The following is a 21,632-nucleotide window of genomic DNA, read 5'->3' on the forward strand; positions in this document are numbered from 1 at the left end:
AAGCAACAGCTAGTCAGGGATGTAAAAGCCAGGGCTAAGAAGGTAGAGTTGAGGCTCCTGAGAGAAAGGAAAAAGGCCGAGAGCAGGAGACGTCTGGAGAGCAGGCTTTGGCCTGCTGGGGGACTGGCTTGGAAGAATCCTGTGGGATACGGCCCTGCGGAGAAGCAGGGTGCGGAGGGCTGCTTGAGGATCTCCTCTTCACGCTCCACAATGGCCCGCCTTGACATTCAGAAAGGACGGCGTGGATGAGAAAGAAGCTGCTGACAAAACCCAAGCCTGAAGAGGAAGCACAGAGGAGGTGGAAGCTGGCTGCCTGCCAGCCTCAGGGGTTTTGTGTTTCCATACCGGAGACAGGCAGTTGTGTGTGCGTGTGCTTGTTTATGTGGGGGGGAACTGAGGGATGAGGAGATCCTGGGGCCGGCTTCTGGATAGAGGATGTAAAACCAGCTCCTGGAGGGATCCCTTTTCTCTGTGTGTCTCTACAGGTCTATATTTCCCACTGACGTAGTCTGCCATACAGGCAGCGCACCGTACCAATACCCTCCCTGGTATTTTGGTGATGGTTGTCACGGTACTTCCTACTTGAGTCGGAAATTCTATTGAACTAGTACCTCCTTTAATTGTCTATCGTGGCCTGCAACTCCTCAGGTTATCTTGTGAGAGACAGCACCACCAGGGTGAGCCATCAGCATAGAAACATTGACAGCTGAGCAAATGGATCTTCATTCCAGGGCAATGGAGCTTCACTTCAGGGGAACCGTGAGAAACTCTGGGATATGGCCAAGAGAAACCTCCAGAAGTTTACAAGGAGAAGTGTCCGGTCCTGCACTGAGGGGGAGGAAGGTGCATCAGAGCCCGCTGGGACCTAACGTGCTGAGCAGTGGTCCTGAGGAGAAGGTGCTGGGAACTGGAGTGGCCCCCCAAAGAAAAGTGTCCCCCTGCGTGCAGCTCCCCATTTTGGAGGAGTGGGGAGGAACTGGAGAGTGCCCAGAGGAGGTCTGCCCAGGTGTGGTTCAGCGTATAGTGCACATGCGCTGCGTGGGGAGGCTGAGGAATGTGGGCTTCTTTGCCCCTTTGGCCCCATGGTGGAGAGGCTCTGGGCAGGACAGGGGTTGCTCGAAGGACGGTTTCAGAGATGATGGGGCTTTTCTTCTTCGTGGGAGACCGCATGAGAAAGAAAGAATGCCAGAACTTGTAGCTTGGGAGGTTTAAACAGGAAACGGGAGAAAGAAACGTCACTCCAAGGGCAGTGCTGTGGAAAAGGCGGCCATCCAGAAAGAATGTGGATCAGCCCGTGGCTTTGTGTCTAAAGACATATCCCCGAAGGATGGCGAGACTTCAGAAAGCTTAGTGAGTTGCTCAGGCGAGAGCAAGGTGGAGAAGCAGGGGAGATGTCTGCAGCCTGCAGGGAACATGCCCAGGTGTGGAACACAATAGGACAGCCTGCGGTGGTTTCAACAGTGTGGGGCTGTTGAAATGTGAAAAGCCCCCAAGAGATCCAAGGTCTTAATCTCCGTGTCTGTGACTGTTACCTCTGCCACTGATGCCTATAAGGAGTACAAGAGCCTGATGGCCTCCTCGTCCCCACCTGGGAGCCTGGGAGGTGTCCTGCTGTCATTCTGCACGTGTCATTGCACCTCCCTTCCCACATCATCCGCATGGAAGAGCAACTTGGAAGACATCATCCTGATTATGGAACAGGTCATCCGGAGTGCCATTATGTGGCACATGAAGAACAACCAGGCGATCAGGCACAGTCAGCATGGGTTCATGAAAGGCAGGTCGTGCTTGACAATCCTGATCCCCTTCTAAAACAAGGTGACCCGCTGAGTGGATGAGGGAAAGGCTGTGGATGTTGTTTACCTGGAGTTTAGTAAAGCTTCTTGACACAGTTTCCCACAGCGTTCTCCTGGAGAAATTGGCTGCCCATGGCTTGGATGGGCGTACGCTTCGCTGGGTGAAAAACTGCTGGGACAGCCGGGCCCAATGAGTGGTGGTGAATGGAGCTCAATCCAGTGGGCGGCCGGTCACAAGTGGTGTTCCCCAGGGCTCAGTACGGGGGCCGATTCTGTTTAAAATCTTTATCAATGATCTGGACGATGGGATCGATTGCACCCTCAGTATGACACCAAGTTGGGTGTGAGTGTCGACCTGCCCAAGGGTAGGAAGGCAGGAGAAGAGGAAACGGCATCAAGTTGCACCAGGGGACGTTTAGATTGGACGTCAGGAAAATTTTTTACACTGAAAGGGTTATTAAGCATTGGAACAGGCTGCCCAGGGAAGTGGTGGAATCACCATCCCTGGAGGTATTTAAAATTAGACGGGTAGACGTAGTGCTTAGCGACATGGTTTAGTGATGGTTTTTGTCAGTGTTAGGTGGATGGTTGGACTGGATGATGTGAAAGGTCCCTTCTAACCTAAGCAATTCTATGATTCTGTGACCCCCCAGTTTCTCTAGGAGGCGGTCTGGGCTACCTTCTTCCTCCAGTACCCAACTTGAAGACGTTCTGGTCTCTCTAGCGTCCAGTCCAGACTTAGGCCCTCAAAAATGACTTGCTCGCAGGTGTGTTTTATTCTCTGGTTTCTCTTGTTTGGTGTTTGCTTGTGATTAAACCACTACCATACACACCAATCTTAAGTGCACACCCGCCAGTCTCACCAGTTGCTGGTCCCCCAAAGTACAAAAGAACTTAGGGCTTGTGGTTCCCACTCCGGTTGCTGGCACTTGAACCTCCATCTGTGCACAGAGCAGAGATCTCCCTTGCCCCACAAAGCTCTTGGAAAGGGAGGTATTAAGAAAACAGGGCAGGCTGCGGTGATCCGTTGCAGGGCACAGCCAGGGAAGTGTCCTGACCAGCCATCTGGTTACACATGACCATCTCCTTTCAGCCCTTTTCTCTCTATTTTCCCATGGTCGTTCGTCTACAAACCTTTGATCCTTTCCTAGACATCCCATGGCAAGTCTTGCACAGTCCCCAAATGCACTTTCTGGCGTCCCAACATGAGTCTCAGACCCCGAAAGAAAAAAAACCCTCTTCCGTTGGCAAGGTCACCGTGCAAGGCTCTCCCATTGGCTCACTTAACTAACTGAATTGATGCAACTATGCCAGGACTTTCTTGGAAGGATTTTTTTTCCTTTTGGGTTTTGAATTGTTCCTCTGAAAACATGGCAACTTCTGTCCTAGAAATGGCAATCCTTTCTTTTTTATCTAAGGGTTGGAGACTAGGTCAGGTGAAAATCCCTATATGGTGTATGTAGGTGTTTGCAGCCTTGTGCAGGAGGAGTTGGGCATATTAGAATCCAAGCATCATAGAATGGTTCAGGTTGGAAGGGACCTAAAAGATCATCTAGTCCAACCCCCTGCCGTGAGGAGGGACGTCTTTCACTAGTTCAGGTTGCTCCAAGCTCCTGACCTTGGACACGTCCAGGGATGGGGCATCCACAACTGCTCTGGGCAACCTGTTCCAAAGTCTCACCACGCTCATCATAAAGCATTTCTTCCTTATGGCCAACCTAAATATAACCTCTTCCAGTGTAAAGCCATTGCCCCTTGTTCTGCTATTAAAGGCCCTGGTAAAAAGTCTCACTCCATCTTTCTTGGCCTATGACCACTGCGATTTCATCTGCAAACACTGTGGAGAGAGCCCAGAGATCTCCCAAGACAGGGTTTGGAGGCCTCAAGCACTTGACCAGTATCTAGAGGCTGAGAGCCCTGGGCTCAGTGGTTTGGAGACCGGGGACGGTATAGGAGGAGCCTGAGCGTGCTGGAAGGGTGCTTTCAGAGCTGGTGGAGCTTTTCTTCCTAGTGGAAAACAGCCTGAGAAAGAAAGAACTCCCCAACATGCAGGTGGGGAGGTGCAGCCTGGCCACGAGGAGAAAGAAACGTCACTCCAAGGGCAGTGCTGTGGTGCAACACGCCACCCAGAAGGAGTCTGGATCAGCCCAAGGCTTTGTGTTTCAAGGAAGAGCCAGGGAGGATGGAGAGATCTCAGCAAAGGAAGGTGACAGCAAGATGGGGCAGCCGGGTGGATGACTGCAGCCTGCAGGGAAAGAGGCAGAGGTGATGGGACACCGTAGGACAGCCTGTGGTGGAGAAGATAGAGGGATGTGGCAAAGCTGGAAGTCCCCTAACAGAGCCAGCCTCTTCATGTCTTGGGCTACGGCTGTTGTCTCTGCCACTGATGCCTCTGAGACAACCAGTCCTTCCAGCACTGGGGTCTCGTTGCCTCCTTGTCCATACTCAGGAGCCTGGGAGGTGTCGTACCATAGTCCTGCCCTTGGCATTGCACATCTCCACATCCCACTGTCCCAGGAAGAGCCCTGAGGAAGGAGTGAGGGAGAGGATCTCCCTTCCTGGGGGCTGGGGGTCAGGCCTTGGCCCTTTGGGCGATGGAGTCAGGGCTTGGCCCTTTGCATTAATGAAACACATCCACGTTTACCCAGCATCAGAGTCACCTTCAACTTGCTTTTCCCGACCTGCCATCGCTGCCTCCAGTTTTCTGCTGTAACCAGACCCTGGGGGCAATTCCTCAGTGGTGTCCCTCAGTGGGACCCATCAACACCACAAGAAACTTTGGAGTTTGAACCCGACTTTGACTCCTTGAGAGGTTCCTTCAACTTCCTCGCAGCGTCGGAGGTTCACGGACTGGGCCTCGAACCCACCAGAGGGGTCATTAAAACTCCTTGGGCTGGTCCTCTGCGTCTGAGCTGGGCTGGGCTCCTGGGATGGAGGGAGCTCACGGCAAGCGGGCAGCGCTGCAGAGAGACAGCTCTGCCCGGGAGCAGCTCCTCTGCCAAGCGCAGCAGGGCTGAGGGCACTGCCAGGGTGTCTCAGGGAGATGAGCAAGGCAGAGAGAGAGCTTGAAGGTGTCAGGATTGGGAGGACGACTGAGAGCTCACTGGAGGAGAAATCTTTGCAGCCCTTGACAGGGTAAGTCTGCGGGTGCAGGGCACTGCAGGCGGAGTTGCTGGAGGCATCTCCTAAAGCTGGCACAGCCACAGCTTACGGGATCTGTACATGTGGGAGCTCTTGTCAGGCACTTTGAATAGCTGTGAAGGTGGGTGTGCAGCCAGGGGTGCCCAGGGCTGTCCTTCAGAGCAGGCTCCCTGCACCCCAGGGGTCTGTGTGCCGGGGCAGGGACTCCGCCACCTGCCAGGGTCAGCTCTCAGCCTGCCTGGGAAGCCCACCACATCACTGTGGGGAGAAGTTCTGCATGGAAGGAGCATCCCCCGGCGGGGCAAGGTCCTGCTGCTGAGAGGGTTCTGCGTGGCTGAGGGCTGCTCACAGCTGCAGATCACTGCAGGACATTCCCTGGAGACTTCCAGAAGCACAGCAAGGAGGGGGCCAATGGTGATGATTTTTGGTCTGGTGTCTTCTAACATCTCATTGGATTCTTTTCCAGCCTAAAGGTTTCAGCAAATCCAGCACCTCATGCTAAGTAGAGCTAAGCAAGCAGCACAAATCACACCGAATGATAATCCTAAATCATTTATTCTACTTAAAACGTATGTATTTATGCTGAACAATTAATATCCCGCAAGGAGAAGGAAGGAGCACAGGGTCTCCCCGCCCTGCTCAGCCCTGGGCAGCCCCAGCATGACGTCAGAGGTGACACCACTGTGAGGTCACAGCTGGCTGCCTGCACAGCGCTGTGGCGTGTGGGGCAGGAGCCCACAGTTGCCCTGTGGCTGCGGCCCTGGACAGGCTCCTGCTGGCTGCGGCGAGAGGCTGCTGCTGGAGCTGGTTTTGGGGACAGGACACGCCCTGGTCTCTCTGTGGAGACATCTGCTGAGCATGTGCCTCTTGGCCGCGTACGTACGACATGTTTCTGCTGCGGATGGGGGGTAGAACGGGGGTGTCTGAGGGCCGGTGCCAGCAAAGGGCAGAGCAGAGGGTGCTCCCCAGCCAGCAGCCCGGGGCTCCCAGTGGGGCGCCTCAGCTTGGGCGCTGCTCGTGCTGTGGCCATTCTCAGGGGAGCCAAGAGCAAAGCCCCTCGGCAGCCATTTGCTGCAGCCCCAAGCTTTGGCTGCGGCAGGACAAACTGCCCCGTAGCCAGACGCTCGGGTGCAGAGCCAAGCCTCCGCAGGGCAAGGGTTTTCCCCAGTTCAGGCAAGAGACCGCGCCGGTCTGTGGAGGCCTCTGGGAGGAAAGGCGGACAAGGCTCCTGCGCTTCCCAGCTCTGCGGGAAAACACTTGCCCTAAGAGGGATGTGTGTGGTGGCAAGGGAGAACAGGCCTGCTTCCTCAGCCAGAGGGAGAGCAAGGTCCGCACCAGAAAGACTGCTGGAAAGCACTCTTCGTGTGCTCGACGTCTTTGCTTCCTGGGATGATCTTCCTGGAGACCTTCCTTTGGGGAAGAGCTGCCGGCAGCGTTGAACGATGTGGACAGAAATCGTGTTCCTGCTGGACGCTGCTCTGTCAGTTCTCTGTCAGCAGCAGGCTTCCAAAACGGTGTCTGTTTGGCCTGAAAAGGGAAATCCGCCTGTGAAGGGGTTTGTCCAAGGCTTGGATCATGACAGCACCAGGACTCCCTCTTTTTCAGGCAAAAGATGGCCCTGCAGAAGAAGGCGTTCTTGCAAGTCTTCTTGTTGCTCCCCCTGGCTCTTGGTGAGTTTTCATGAGCAACCATCTGAGAGCGACAGCCTGGCTGGGCTGGACGCCACCTTTCCTTTTGGGCCAGTATGTGCGGAAACTCCCGTGGCCCAAGTGCTTCCCAAGCAAGTCCTTGAGTGGGACTGCCTTCTGGGCTCCCAGTAAGACTGGTAGCCTCCCAGTCACACTGCTGCCCTGCCTACCGGACCACAGGGCTCACTTAGTCGGCACCTCTGCGAGAGACGGGGGTAGCTCTTTGCAAGCCTGACCTGGGGATTCCCAGAGGGCAGGGGCCATGCAGGGGAACCGATGGAGAGGTACCTCTCCTCGCCCAGCAGCCTGGTCTCGGTGCTCACTGGGGCAGTGAGGGGAAATGGGGAATAGCTCTGGGGCACCGAGCACACCTGAAGATCACGGCTGCGCAGTCCGCTCAAGCCCGGGCTGATGGCCCCCGGTCAGAGGTGTGTCCTCTCTCTGCACCCCACGTCCCCCGCCTCCTCAGCTCACCTGCTGCCCCAGCCCCAAGGCAACAGGGACAGACAACGCCACTGCAGGCATCGCCAGCACCCCCGGTAAAATAACTGTCTCTTGCTGATGTGAATTGCAGCTGATGTTCACTGCGGGACCTCGCTGACAGGCCTGAAGCCCCTGAGGTAAGCGATGTTTCCTGAGCTGGAATTGGGTCTGTGCAGAAGGGTCAGACGACCTCGTGTCCCTGCACCCATTTGCCTGAGAGCCGGGGCTCCCGCACGGCCCTTCCTGCCTTTGCCTCTTGCGCCAGCTGGTGCGGAAGGGAAGCGCTGGCAAAGCAGGGAACGCACGCGTGTCTCTCCTCCTTGCGGAGCTCAGAGGCTCCCAGTGGGGTGGGCAGCTCTCTGACAACATCTGCTTTCCTGGTTCCTGCAGGAACTGCCCGGTTTTAATGGCGCAGCAAACTCAAAAGATGCAGCTAATGCTGGAGGAGGTGGCTCGGCTGAGGGCAGAGATCAGCAGCGTGAAGCAGGTGCTGCGGCGTGTTGGGGAAGGAGGCTTGGCTGGGCAGAAGCCCTTGGGGCTGTGGGTGTGTGGGACTGCTGACTGCAGTCAGCCAGCCTTTGCCCCAGGGGCCTCCTGGGCTGCACAGGCCCTTCTCCGGCCCCACTTTCACCGGCCGCTTCAGGCAGCGCAGGACTCCCTTGGCACGCCAGCACCTCTGGCTGCTCTGGCTGGGCTCCTCAGGCAGGGGTGGGACCCAGGCACGCTCACGGGGGGCCAGCCATCGCTGGCAGGGCTTGAGTCCACCTTCCACCTGCCCTGGAGAGTGTGGAGGATGGGGACGAGGGTGTGGGGACCCTCATCAACCCACCTCGGGGCCGTGGCCATGGCTGTGGACACAGACACTGTTCCTCAGTCCTGCAGCTCCGTGGAGAGGGTTTGCCTTGCCTTTCTGACAGTGGCCCTTTGCCGCTCCGGGCGCTAGTAGCCACGCTGAACGTTGATGTGCTCCTTTTCTCTGTTTGTTTATGGCGTTCCCAGGAAGTCGAGGAAATGAAGCAGGCAGCATCTGAGAGGGCTTTGGAAGCCTACGTGGAGATGTCTGACTGGGCCCTGCAAAGCTCTGGTATGGACACAAGCAGCCCCGTCTCCTTGCCCTGCGCTTGTCTGCAGCCCTCCCCAAAGGCGCCTGCGCTCCAGGCGCTGCTCTCCAAAGTGGGGGAGCTGAAATGCTTGGGGGGTCCCAGGGCAAGGCTGTGGCAGAGCAGCTCTCTCAGACTCCCTCCCAACCCTGCCCTCGGCATCCTCACGCTGCCTCTGGCGCTGCCCCCGCACGTGTTCCTGTGCGGACGGAGGGGCTCTCTTCCTCTCCTCAGCATTGGAAAAGGAGATGGCCGGGCCGTCCTTGGCTGCCCACGCAGCAAGCCCTCAGCTTGGGTCTGCTGCCATTCACATGGGCACCGTCTGTCTCCCAGAACCCTCAGACCTTCTCCTGCTGGCGCTGGGAGTGCAGCAGTCACCAGGCACGTGGCCGCTGTCATTCCCCTGCGCGGCTGGGCAGCTGGGCAGCCCACCAGCCTGGGACGAGGACAGGACTGACAGAGGCGCAGCTGGCCGGCGGTGTCAGAAATAGTGTCTGAGCACCAAGCCCTCCTCGTCTGTGGCCTCTTGCAGTCGTCTGCTTTCCCTTCCCTGCAGGTGCCAGCATTGACCTGCAGAGAACTTCGGAGACCTACACCTGCAAAAACGACTGGTTCTGGAGGTTTATTGAGTTCTTTTGCACTCCCCGCAGTCCCGATCGCATTTTGCAGGTATTGTAGCAGAAATCGAGAGGGAATTCTTTCCTTTCTTCCTGTGAAGTTGGAGACTGACCTCAGGGCTCTCCCTTCGGTCCAGTGTTGCGCCGTCTTGGGGGTGGGAGGCGAGAGGTGGGGGGTGCCCTGCAGAGCCCCTGGGCAGGGATGTGTTTCTGCAAGGCCCTGACTAGAATGGTTTCGTAACCGCTGTTCTCCTCTGCTCCATAATACTGACAGCCCTGGCAAAGGTCGGTCAGGGAAGGAGGCCTCCTGCTTCTGTCCACTTCCTCACACACACCTCATTTTCAAGCTGAAATAGACCCCACAGACACACCGGTGCCTACGCTTCAAGCTACGTGGGCAGTTGTCTTGGCCCCAACACTCTCTCACGCTTCATTGCTCTGGCTTTCTGGTTGCAGCCGGATGTTTCCCCAGGAAACTGCTGGCCTTTCCCAGGGCATCAGGGCCAGGTGGTCATCAGGTTGCCAGCGCGAGTCCACCTGACTGCCATCACTGTGCAGCACATCTCCAAAGAAGTCTCTCCATCTGGGACCGTCACCAGCGCCCCCAGGGACATCGCTGTCTTTGTAAGTCTCTGCTGGGTGCTTCTGGTGCGGATCTGGTCCTGGGGGAAAGCCATGACAGGGTCTTCCTTGCTTTTGTGCCTCCTCTGAGGTTGGAGTCCCGGTCTCCTGAGCACTGCAGGGCCCTGGTGAGGCTCTAGGAGTCTCCTCCTAAGGGCTCTAGAGGTCTCCTCCCTCTTAAGACTTGTTCTGGCCAAGCAGCTCAGGGTTCTTGACTAAAACTCAAGCGGAGCCTGAGCTCCACCGTAACCAGTGCTAGACTAGGGCTAGAGCCCCAGGGGAGGGTGGGTAGGTAACAGGGCTGACCCAGCACCTACGTTCCCTCTTTGTCGGGACGAGTCTGAGCTGCTCTCCTTGTGCTTTGCCCCACAGGGAGTGGATGTGGACGGAGAAGAGGAAACTCTCCTGGTGACCTTCATGTACGATGTGGCAAAAGAGGCCATTCAGACCTTCCCTCTGAAGGTGCGATGCACGCACGGTGTTGGGGGAAGATGCCAGGGAGCAAAGCAGGTTTGCCTGCAGGGCCATGGCAGGAGGAGCGTGAATGCTTTCTCCCTGGGCAGAGGGGGCCTGGGTCACCGCCAGGAGAGAGCTGGTGGGGTTGGGAGGGCTGAGTGGCACGCGGTGGTGCTAGCAAAAGGACAGTGAGGGCAAGGTCAGGCCCGTGGGAGCATGAGTCCCAAGAGATCCCTGGCTGCCTTCAGCAGAGCCCGCTGCACACGCAGCCACTGCACCCGAGCAACGTCTTTGTGCCATGGAGAAACCGAGACGCCCGCTGGAGAAAGCCGTCGGGCAGCACCCTGGCTCCATCCCGTGGCCTGCTGGCAGGCTGGACGGTGTCCTCTCCTCCCAGCATAGCATGCCCCTTCTCTCCCGCTGCTCTCACGCCTGCCCGCAGGAAAGCGGGCAGAGCAGACAGCGGGAGCTCGGGGGGGGTGTCACACCAGCTGCCCCACGCAAAGGAGCACCTCCCCGGCCTCTCTGCCGGCACAGAGCGAGGCGCAGAGGGAAGGGGCAGAGGGGAGGGAGGCTGAGCCCCAGCCGGGCCCATGCAGAGGGTGCCAGGTGCCTTCCCCCTCCCCGTGTCCCCAGCCTCCCCAGCACCCCGCTACCAGAGCCAGCCTCAGGTTTCCACAGCCGCTCCCACCCACTGTCAGGAGCTTGTTCCTGAGCAGGAGCAGGGCTGGTGGGGGGAGATACCTTGACTGCATTGTGGCTCTTAACACCTCCGATTCCTCTTCCCTCTTTTCCTCGCAGAACGCCCCGCATCCCAGAGCCTTCTCCTATCTCAAACTCCTTGTGAAGAGCAACTGGGGAAAACCAAAGTACACATGCATTTACCGAGTGCAGGTTCATGGGAAGATGGCAAAACCAAACAGCCTCAACTGAAACCAGAGACAGAAAAAGGACAAACATAAAAAAGAAGAAAAAGAATAATGTTGCTGCGACTCAGATTGGTGTAGAAGATTTGTCTCCTAAGTTGGGTGCACAATAAGGTCCATTGCAGGGAGGGCAGTCGTGGGAAAGCAACAGAAGATCGGCGAGGAGGATTGTTAATACACTCAAGTGACTCACAGCTGGGTGCTGGAAAACACATATATCACACTAATTGTTATTCAGTCTCGGACGCTTGCAAGAAAAACACTTGCACTTCGATAACATAAACCTGTGATGGACTCAGGGACACCTTATCCAGCCACTTGAGAATCCTGGCCTGGTGCTGAAGAAGATCAAAGCACAGTGGGAAAACGATGCCTGTTTGAACCCTTTAAATGCCAGGCAGAACAGGGAGTCCGTGCGTGCTCTTGCTCACAAGGACTCTCTCGCTGCCAAGGGCTCTTGCTAACAAGGACTCTCTCTCACTCCACGGTGCCCGCAGTCCCTGCTTCCGTGCCTCTGCCCGGGTGTTGCTTCGGAGATTCCCTGGTCTGTGAGGTATCGAGAAGAAACTTGTTCTTTGCCTTTCATCCGTGGTTTTGTGGTTGTTCCTGCGTCCTGCCCGCATCGGCTCACACAGCGGGGTTACAACCAGGGACTGAGTCTGGTAAATAGGTAAACGTAGCTCCTTGTGAAGAACAAACAGCGAAGAATACCACATCCCCGAAGAGACTGGAGGGACCGATAACAAGCTCGCAAAATAAATGGGGGAGTTGCAAAAGCTGCTGCATTTATCTTCCCCAGTCCACACAAAGAGATTCCTCTATTATCAGCTCAAACCAGCCACCGTACACCACTAGGAACCACCCAAGACCTACCATGAAGCCCCTAACAGAGTTAATGTGCATGTGCCAAGGGGATGTGAATATGGAGATGAGTTCTGGAAATGTAATGAACGTGGCAATGAGTGCTGAGACATGTAACGACCACGCATATTCTGTATGGATGTAAGTCTCTGTGAATCTCACATTCAGTGGACATGTCAGGTGGAGAGATCCCCCACGTCCCCGGTGCTGAATAAAAGAATGCCTGCTTCTTAAGACTACATCGGTGTTAAGAAGTTCATTCCCGATTTCGGTGACAGTTTCTGGCGACCCAGATGGGACTCTGCCTCTGAATCTCGACAGATCCTTGGAATTGCAGGGCCTCCATCCGGCACCGAGGGATTCTCAGGGAGAACCTCCGATCCCCGGACCAAAGAGCTCCGAGCAAGGCCCCTGGAAAGGTGAAGGCATTCTTTTCTTTAAGGGATATTAAGGGTTGCCTGTCCATAAGGCGAGGCATAAGCCTCGCAGGGTTGGGCTGTAAAGGTACCTAAGGGAAGGAGTTGGTCTCACTGGATGAAAGCCTGTGAGAAACGCGGCTGATAAGCGTAAAGGTATTGTCCTCAACACCAGGCGGGGAAGGGCCGCACCAAGAGCAAAGGTCTGGTATAAAAGGTTCAGGCCCTAAGGTTTTGTTATTTTGTCTTGTGTAATAAGTGCTATGTTCAGTTGTCATTTTTCTTTGTGTTTTGTGTTGTTCGTTCTACTAGTACTATCCTATAATGGGTAGCAAGCCCTTGGCGGAAGGGGGAATTTTGAAAAAGTCTCCTTTAGGTTGTATACTCCTTTAGGTTGTATACTGAAGCGTTGGAAACAAATAGGAGGGGACCCGCTCACGAGAAAGCAGCTGATTGAATATTGTAACAATTGGTGGCCGTTATGTACTTCAGAAGATCAAGAAAAATGGACAAGAAATGGGACTTTAAAATAGAATACAATTTTACAGCTTATGTTATTTTGTAGCAGGGAAAACAAATGGGATGTATGTAGATTTGTTTTTCACTTTAAGAAACCACCCAGAGTGGCAGAAGGATTGTGGGCGATAACCAGATATCAGAGACGGTTATTCGGAATGAGACATGCTACGCCAAAAGCCATTAATTGGTCAAAATCGTATGAGGTTAAACAAGAACCAAATGAATCGCCACCTGCATTTATGGAACGAGTAAAGAATACTGCTAGGAAATACACGAACGTGGACCCCGAGAGGAGGCTGGGCAATTGGCCTCTATTTTTATGGGACAATCTGCCCCGGATGTACAAAAGAAACTCCAAAAGTTAGAAGGAGAAGATTCGAGGGACTTGGGAACATTGGTGTAAGTAGCTTGGACCATCTAGAATAACAGAGAAAAGGAGAGGGAGAATCAAAGAGAAGGGAGATTAATTGCCGCATTGACGGGAGTTGCTCCGGGAAGAATGAACGGGGCCCGGGGAAGTAGAGGAGGCTACAGAAGAGTTGGGAAGGAACTCGTTTAGCAGAAGCTCAGTGCGCGATCTGCAAAGAGCGAGGACATTGGAAAAACGCGTGCCCTAGAGTCAGTAACCAAGGCTCGATCCTGCAGCCTGTCAAGGTGATGGCTTTAGGTGATGGTTTAGGGAAGCGTTGCAAAACAGGTAGTAATAAGTCACCTACGTAAACAAATCAATAGCAGGCATGCATCGAGGATTGCTGAAGAGGAAAGTTCATCTGGAGGGCAACTGACGGAGAGGAAGATACGACCACCAGATGAAGTAAACGACCACCAGAACGACTGTGATTCGCGAAATGACTTGCCTCATGATTGTGCAATTGGTTCTGGGAGGGGGCGTGCTTATGTTAATGATTTAGGGAAAACGAATGAATACGTAACAATTTTGTAAATATAAATGGCTCAAAATAAGATCATTGTGGGAGCACTTATGGTGGAAAATCCCCAGTGCGACCGCAGCGCTGCTAATAAAGAATACCTGCTCTACAGGACCATCTGCTGTTGAGTTTATTTCTTTGCTTCAGCTCGTCTCTGTAATCCTGAAAGTTGAAAATATTATAACCATCTGATTTAGGTGAGACCCCCAAAGAGTGACCTTTGGAAGTCTCAAAGAGGGGAACTGTTACACCCAGGGACTGAGCGTCTGGTCAATGGTACTTGACTCCTCCCTGAGGAGGGGTTCAGAAAGCCCGGGGGGTCCTTTCTGAGCCCCGGGACCCAACGGGAAGGTCTCCCTGACGGCTGGTCTGACCCCGGCCCCTGTGCAGTAAATAACCAAGTGTGCCCTTCCAGCGTGTCACAGAGTCATGGAATGTGTTGGGTTGGAAGGGACCCTTAAAGGCCATCTCGTCCAACCCCCGGCAGTGAGCAGGGACGTCTTCAACTAGATCAGGTTGCTCAGAGCCTCATCCAGCCTGGCCTTGGATGTCTCCAGGGATGGGGCCTCCACCCTCTCTCTGGGCAACCTGGGCCGGTGTCTCACCACCCTCAGTGTAAAGAGCTTCTTCCTAATGTCTGATCTAAACCTGCCCTGCTCTAGTTTAAAGCCATTGCCCCTCGTGCTGTGGCTCTGTGCCCTCGCAAACAGCTCCTCCAGCTCTCCTGGAGCCCCTTCAGGGACTGGAAGGGGCTCTAAGGTCTCCCTGGGGCCTTCTCTTCTCCAGGCTGAACCCCCCCAGCTCTCTCAGCCTGTCCCCACAGCAGAGGGGCTCCCGCCCTCGGATCACCTCCGCGGCCTGTCTCGTAAAGCGCTGCCACATTCACCGCTGACTTTGTTAAATCGCTGGTTTATGTTAATAAATATTTCCCCACTTCTCTCCCACAAGTGAAGCCAATGGCTGCGCGCGCCACAAATTGGCCCTTGGTGCCGGGCTCCTGAAATGCCCCTAATGCTGCCACCACTCCCGGAACGCTCCCAGTGGCCACTCCTGTGCTAAAGCGCCACCGCGCAGGGAGCGGGGCGCGGCGGGGAGGAGTTGGTGGGATCGGCGGTGTGTGTTTGGGAGACCCCGCTTTCTGCCCCCAGTGGAGGGCGCGGGGCTGGGGCAGCCGGCAGTGTGGGGCCTGCGAGGCTGCCTGCGCCCGGCCGGTGCCACTTCTGCCGGGACGAGCCCAAATTCGGGGGTCAGCAGCATCAGAAGCTCCGCTGGAGGCAGCGCCTGTGCTGGAGCCATGGTGGGTGCACTCCTGCTCTCACCAAACTAGCTTGTTCTGGCATCTCTCCCCATCTACTCTCCTCAAGGATACAACATCCCAAGACTTCCTTGTATCCAACTAAGCCCAGCAGATGTCTAACCCATCCGCTTACAAAGTGTTTCAAACTTAGCTACATTATTCCAGTAAGGAGGAACCAGATGTTCTTTTCAACTGGGTATCAGTAAGGCCTGAGGGGCTTTCCACCCCAGCCTTTTGTGCTGTTCAAGGCTACTGTATCACCAGCGACGGTATCACCCTGGCAGCAGCCATTGGCACCTGCTGTTCTGTAACCTTCAGCAGTCCCACCACAGAAGGGTCAGCTGAAAGACCGGGTAAGGCAGACAGCTGTGTAATGTCCTCAGTCCCTCCAGCTGCTATACCAACAGCCCACCGATACGCTTTCGGGTCTTTGAAATACCCTCTCTTGAGCAAGTCTACGCCAAGGATGCACGGAGCGTCTGGGCCACTCACAATGGAGCGCTTCCGCCATTTATTCCCAGTTCGGCTCACTTTGGCCGAAGTACAGTCAGTTCTTGAGACCTGTCACACCAGAATCAGCAACAGATTTTGTCCCTTTATGAGTCAATGGCAATAGGGTACACTGTGCACCGCTGTCCACCATGTCTTTATGCTTTTGTGGCTCTAATACACGAGGACATCGAATCCACACAGCCCAATAAACTCGGTTATCCCTCTCCCCCTCCTGGCTGGAGGCAGGGCACCTCTAATGTTGAGGACAACATCTACAGTTAGCAGATGAGTTCCGACCCGGACCAGAGAACTGCTCCCTGGGCACTGGAGCAGCCACCCTCCTGGAAGAATTCTTTCTTCTATCTGTTTTACCTTGCAACTAGTGCCTGTAGGGCCAAGGTAGGTCCTTCATCCCACTTACTCAGGTCCTCTCCATAGGCACCGAGGTAAAACCACAAGGTGTCTCGTAGTGTCTTCTTTTTCTTCCAAGTCGGTCTCGTAGGAGGGCATCTTCTCCTAATGGCTGCGACATGGGTCCATGCAGGGGAAAAGCGGGATGTTTCTTCCATCCTAGACAGTTTCTCAAACAGTGTCTCCTTTTTCTCAATCATCTTCTCAGTTTTATCAGCTTCCCCGCTGCAGAGCTGGCCGGGGGCGGCGGCCAGGGAGTGGGGCTGCCGAGGGCAGCAGGGCAGTGCGCGCTATGATAAGTCTATGGGGCCGGATGGGATTCACCCAAGAGTACTCAGGGAGCTGGCGGGAGAGCTCACCAAGCCTCTCTCCATCATTTATCAACAATCCTGGTCAACAGGGCAGGTACCAGATGCCTGGAGGGTGGCTAATGTGACGCCCATCTACAAGAAGGGTCGGAAGGAGGATCCGGGGAACTACAGGCCTGTCAGCCTGACCTCGGTACCAGGGAAGATCATGGAGAGGATCATCTCGAGTGAGCTCTCACGGCAAGCGCAGGGCAGCCAAGGGATCGGGGCCAGCCAGCATGGCTTTAGGAAAGGGAGGTGCTGCTTAACCAACCTGATCTCTTTCTATGACCATGTCACCCGCCTTCTGGATGCAGGGAAGGCTGTGGACGTTGTCTATCTGGACTTTGGCAAGGCCTTTGACACCGTCCCCCACAGCATTCTCCTGGAGAAGCTGGCGATCCATGGCATAGACGAGTGTACTCTTTGCTGGGTTAAAAACTGTCTGGCTGGCCGTGCCCAGAGAGTTGGGATTAATGGGGTGAAATCCTCTTGGCGGCCGGTCACCAGTGGTGTCCCTCAGGGCTCAGTTTTGGGGCCGGTTTTAATGTCTTTATCAATGATGTGGATGAGGGGATTGAGTGCACCCTCAGTAAGTTTGCAGATGACACCAGACTGGGTGGGGGTGTTGATCTGCTTGAGGGTAGGAAGGCTCTCCAGAGGGACCTGGACAGGCTGGATCGATGGGCCAAGGCCAACTGTATGAGGTTTAATAAGGCCAAGTGCCGGGTCCTGCATTTCGGTCACAACAACCCACAGCAACGCTACAGGCTTGGGGCAGAGTGGCTGGAAAGCTGCCCGGCAGAAAAGGACCTGGGGGTGCTGGTGGACGGCCAGCTTAACATGAGCCAGCAGTGTGCCCAGGTGGCCAAGAGGGCCAACAGCATTCTGGCTTCTACCAGGAATAGCGTGGCCAGCAGGAGCAGGGAAGTGATGGTGCCTCTGTACTGGGCACTGGTGAGGCCCTACCTCGAGTGCTGTGTTCAGTTCTGGGCCCCTCTGTACAAGAGGGACATTGAGGTGCTGGAGCGTGTCCAGAGGAGAGCTACCAGGCTGGTGAGGGGTCTGGAGACCAGGGCATATGAGGAGAGGCTGCGGGAGCTGGGCATGTTTAGCTTGGAGAAGAGGAGGCTGAGGGGAGACCTCATTGCCCTCTACAACTCCCTGAAAGGAGGGTGCAGAGAGGTGGGGGTTGGCCTCTTCTCCCAGGGGAATAATGACAGGACCAGAGGAAATGGCCTGAACTTGCGGCAGGGGAGGTTTAGGTTAGATATTAGGAAGAATGACTTTACTGCAAGAGTGGTCAGGCACTGGAACAGCCTGCCCAGGGAGGTGGTTGAGTCACCATCCCTAGAGGTGTTTAAGAAATGTCTAGATGTGGCACTTCAGGGCATGCGCTAGTGTGGAGATTGTAGGTTGTTTGGTTGGACTCGATGATCTCCAAGGTCTTTTCCAACCATGAAGATTCTGTGATTCTAAGATCAGGAGGGGGATGCCCTCAGCGTAGGAGCTTCCTTGGGGAATGGAGATCCTCTAGGGGCCGGGCAGCAGATTCGGTGAGCCCTTTTGGGTGAGGGGACACTGCAGGGTTCAAACAGACCCAGAAGTTTCTGTGGGTTCCTGGGGCCGGCTTCTGAGCACAGCTGCCAGATGTGCCAACAGAGGTGATGCTCACCTGGATCTCCTACATGCAATCAGGGAAAAAAGGATCAGGGCTGTGATAATGGAGTGGCAGCCTTGGCTGCAGTGTCCCTGAAGTAGCGGGTTCTCAGCTCCCCAGGGGAGCAAGCAAGGAGAGACACAGAGTGCAGACAGCAGGTCTCAGAGGGGAAGACTCTGAAGTAACAACCGAAAGGCCGCAAGAAGGTCTCCCCGGAGCCTTCTCTGCTCCAGACGGAACAGCCCCAACTCTCTCAGCCCGTCCTCACAGCAGAGGGGTTCCATCCCTCCGATCATTTCTGTGGCATTCCTCTGGCCCGTTCTGTGAGGCAGCAGCAGGAATGCAGGGAGCTCTGCCTGGGGACAGACAGACTCGGCTGGGAGCTGAGGCGTCAACAGGAGAGGACAGAACAACCTGGGAAACTGGCAGCTTTGTGGCGGGTGAACGTCTGCTCCAGACTTCATACCAACAAACAAGCAACAGCTAGTCAGGGATGTAAAAGCCAGGGCTAAGAAGGTAGAGTTGAGGCTCCTGAGAGAAAGGAAAAAGGCCGAGAGCAGGAGACGTCTGGAGAGCAGGCTTTGGCCTGCTGGGGGACTGGCTTGGAAGAATCCTGTGGGATACGGCCCTGCGGAGAAGCAGGGTGCGGAGGGCTGCTTGAGGATCTCCTCTTCACGCTCCACAATGGCCCGCCTTGACATTCAGAAAGGACGGCGTGGATGAGAAAGAAGCTGCTGACAAAACCCAAGCCTGAAGAGGAAGCACAGAGGAGGTGGAAGCTGGCTGCCTGCCAGCCTCAGGGGTTTTGTGTTTCCATACCGGAGACAGGCAGTTGTGTGTGCGTGTGCTTGTTTATGTGGGGGGGAACTGAGGGATGAGGAGATCCTGGGGCCGGCTTCTGGATAGAGGATGTAAAACCAGCTCCTGGAGGGATCCCTTTTCTCTGTGTGTCTCTACAGGTCTATATTTCCCACTGACGTAGTCTGCCATACAGGCAGCGCACCGTACCAATACCCTCCCTGGTATTTTGGTGATGGTTGTCACGGTACTTCCTACTTGAGTCGGAAATTCTATTGAACTAGTACCTCCTTTAATTGTCTATCGTGGCCTGCAACTCCTCAGGTTATCTTGTGAGAGACAGCACCACCAGGGTGAGCCATCAGCATAGAAACATTGACAGCTGAGCAAATGGATCTTCATTCCAGGGCAATGGAGCTTCACTTCAGGGGAACCGTGAGAAACTCTGGGATATGGCCAAGAGAAACCTCCAGAAGTTTACAAGGAGAAGTGTCCGGTCCTGCACTGAGGGGGAGGAAGGTGCATCAGAGCCCGCTGGGACCTAACGTGCTGAGCAGTGGTCCTGAGGAGAAGGTGCTGGGAACTGGAGTGGCCCCCCAAAGAAAAGTGTCCCCCTGCGTGCAGCTCCCCATTTTGGAGGAGTGGGGAGGAACTGGAGAGTGCCCAGAGGAGGTCTGCCCAGGTGTGGTTCAGCGTATAGTGCACACGCGCTGCGTGGGGAGGCTGAGGAATGTGGGCTTCTTTGCCCCTTTGGCCCCATGGTGGAGAGGCTCTGGGCAGGACAGGGGTTGCTCGAAGGACGGTTTCAGAGATGATGGGGCTTTTCTTCTTCGTGGGAGACCGCATGAGAAAGAAAGAATGCCAGAACTTGTAGCTTGGGAGGTTTAAACAGGAAACGGGAGAAAGAAACGTCACTCCAAGGGCAGTGCTGTGGAAAAGGCGGCCATCCAGAAAGAATGTGGATCAGCCCGTGGCTTTGTGTCTAAAGACATATCCCCGAAGGATGGCGAGACTTCAGAAAGCTTAGTGAGTTGCTCAGGCGAGAGCAAGGTGGAGAAGCAGGGGAGATGTCTGCAGCCTGCAGGGAACATGCCCAGGTGTGGAACACAATAGGACAGCCTGCGGTGGTTTCAACAGTGTGGGGCTGTTGAAATGTGAAAAGCCCCCAAGAGATCCAAGGTCTTAATCTCCGTGTCTGTGACTGTTACCTCTGCCACTGATGCCTATAAGGAGTACAAGAGCCTGATGGCCTCCTCGTCCCCACCTGGGAGCCTGGGAGGTGTCCTGCTGTCATTCTGCACGTGTCATTGCACCTCCCTTCCCACATCATCCGCATGGAAGAGCAACTTGGAAGACATCATCCTGATTATGGAACAGGTCATCCGGAGTGCCATTATGTGGCACATGAAGAACAACCAGGCGATCAGGCACAGTCAGCATGGGTTCATGAAAGGCAGGTCGTGCTTGACAATCCTGATCCCCTTCTAAAACAAGGTGACCCGCTGAGTGGATGAGGGAAAGGCTGTGGATGTTGTTTACCTGGAGTTTAGTAAAGCTTCTTGACACAGTTTCCCACAGCGTTCTCCTGGAGAAATTGGCTGCCCATGGCTTGGATGGGCGTACGCTTCGCTGGGTGAAAAACTGCTGGGACAGCCGGGCCCAATGAGTGGTGGTGAATGGAGCTCAATCCAGTGGGCGGCCGGTCACAAGTGGTGTTCCCCAGGGCTCAGTACGGGGGCCGATTCTGTTTAAAATCTTTATCAATGATCTGGACGATGGGATCGATTGCACCCTCAGTATGACACCAAGTTGGGTGTGAGTGTCGACCTGCCCAAGGGTAGGAAGGCAGGAGAAGAGGAAACGGCATCAAGTTGCACCAGGGGACGTTTAGATTGGACGTCAGGAAAATTTTTTACACTGAAAGGGTTATTAAGCATTGGAACAGGCTGCCCAGGGAAGTGGTGGAATCACCATCCCTGGAGGTATTTAAAATTAGACGGGTAGACGTAGTGCTTAGCGACATGGTTTAGTGATGGTTTTTGTCAGTGTTAGGTGGATGGTTGGACTGGATGATGTGAAAGGTCCCTTCTAACCTAAGCAATTCTATGATTCTGTGACCCCCCAGTTTCTCTAGGAGGCGGTCTGGGCTACCTTCTTCCTCCAGTACCCAACTTGCAGACGTTCTGGTCTCTCTAGCGTCCAGTCCAGACTTAGGCCCTCAAAAATGACTTGCTCGCAGGTGTGTTTTACTCTCTGGTTTCTCTTGTTTGGTGTTTGCTTGTGATTAAACCACTACCATACACACCAATCTTAAGTGCACACCCGCCAGTCTCACCCGTTGCTGGTCCCCCAAAGTACAAAAGAACTTAGGGCTTGTGGTTCCCACTCCGGTTGCTGGCACTTGAACCTCCATCTGTGCATAGAGCAGAGGTCTCCCTTGCCCCACAAAGCTCTTGGAAAGGGAGGTATTAAGAAAACAGGGCAGGCTGCGGTGATCCGTTGCAGGGCACAGCCAGGGAAGTGTCCTGACCAGCCATCTGGTTACACATGACCATCTCCTTTCAGCCCTTTTCTCTCTATTTTCCCATGGTCGTTCGTCTACAAACCTTTGATCCTTTCCTAGACATCCCATGGCAAGTCTTGCACAGTCCCCAAATGCACTTTCTGGCGTCCCAACATGAGTCTCAGACCCCGAAAGAAAAAAAACCCTCTTCCGTTGGCAAGGTCACCGTGCAAGGCTCTCCCATTGGCTCACTTAACTAACTGAATTGATGCAACTATGCCAGGACTTTCTTGGAAGGATTTTTTTTCCTTTTGGGTTTTGAATTGTTCCTCTGAAAACATGGCAACTTCTGTCCTAGAAATGGCAATCCTTTCTTTTTTATCTAAGGGTTGGAGACTAGGTCAGGTGAAAATCCCTATATGGTGTATGTAGGTGTTTGCAGCCTTGTGCAGGAGGAGTTGGGCATATTAGAATCCAAGCATCATAGAATGGTTCAGGTTGGAAGGGACCTAAAAGATCATCTAGTCCAACCCCCTGCCGTGAGGAGGGACGTCTTTCACTAGTTCAGGTT

This window comes from Chroicocephalus ridibundus, chromosome 21 (genome assembly GCF_963924245.1).
Source record: "Chroicocephalus ridibundus chromosome 21, bChrRid1.1, whole genome shotgun sequence".
NCBI lineage: Eukaryota > Metazoa > Chordata > Aves > Charadriiformes > Laridae > Chroicocephalus > Chroicocephalus ridibundus.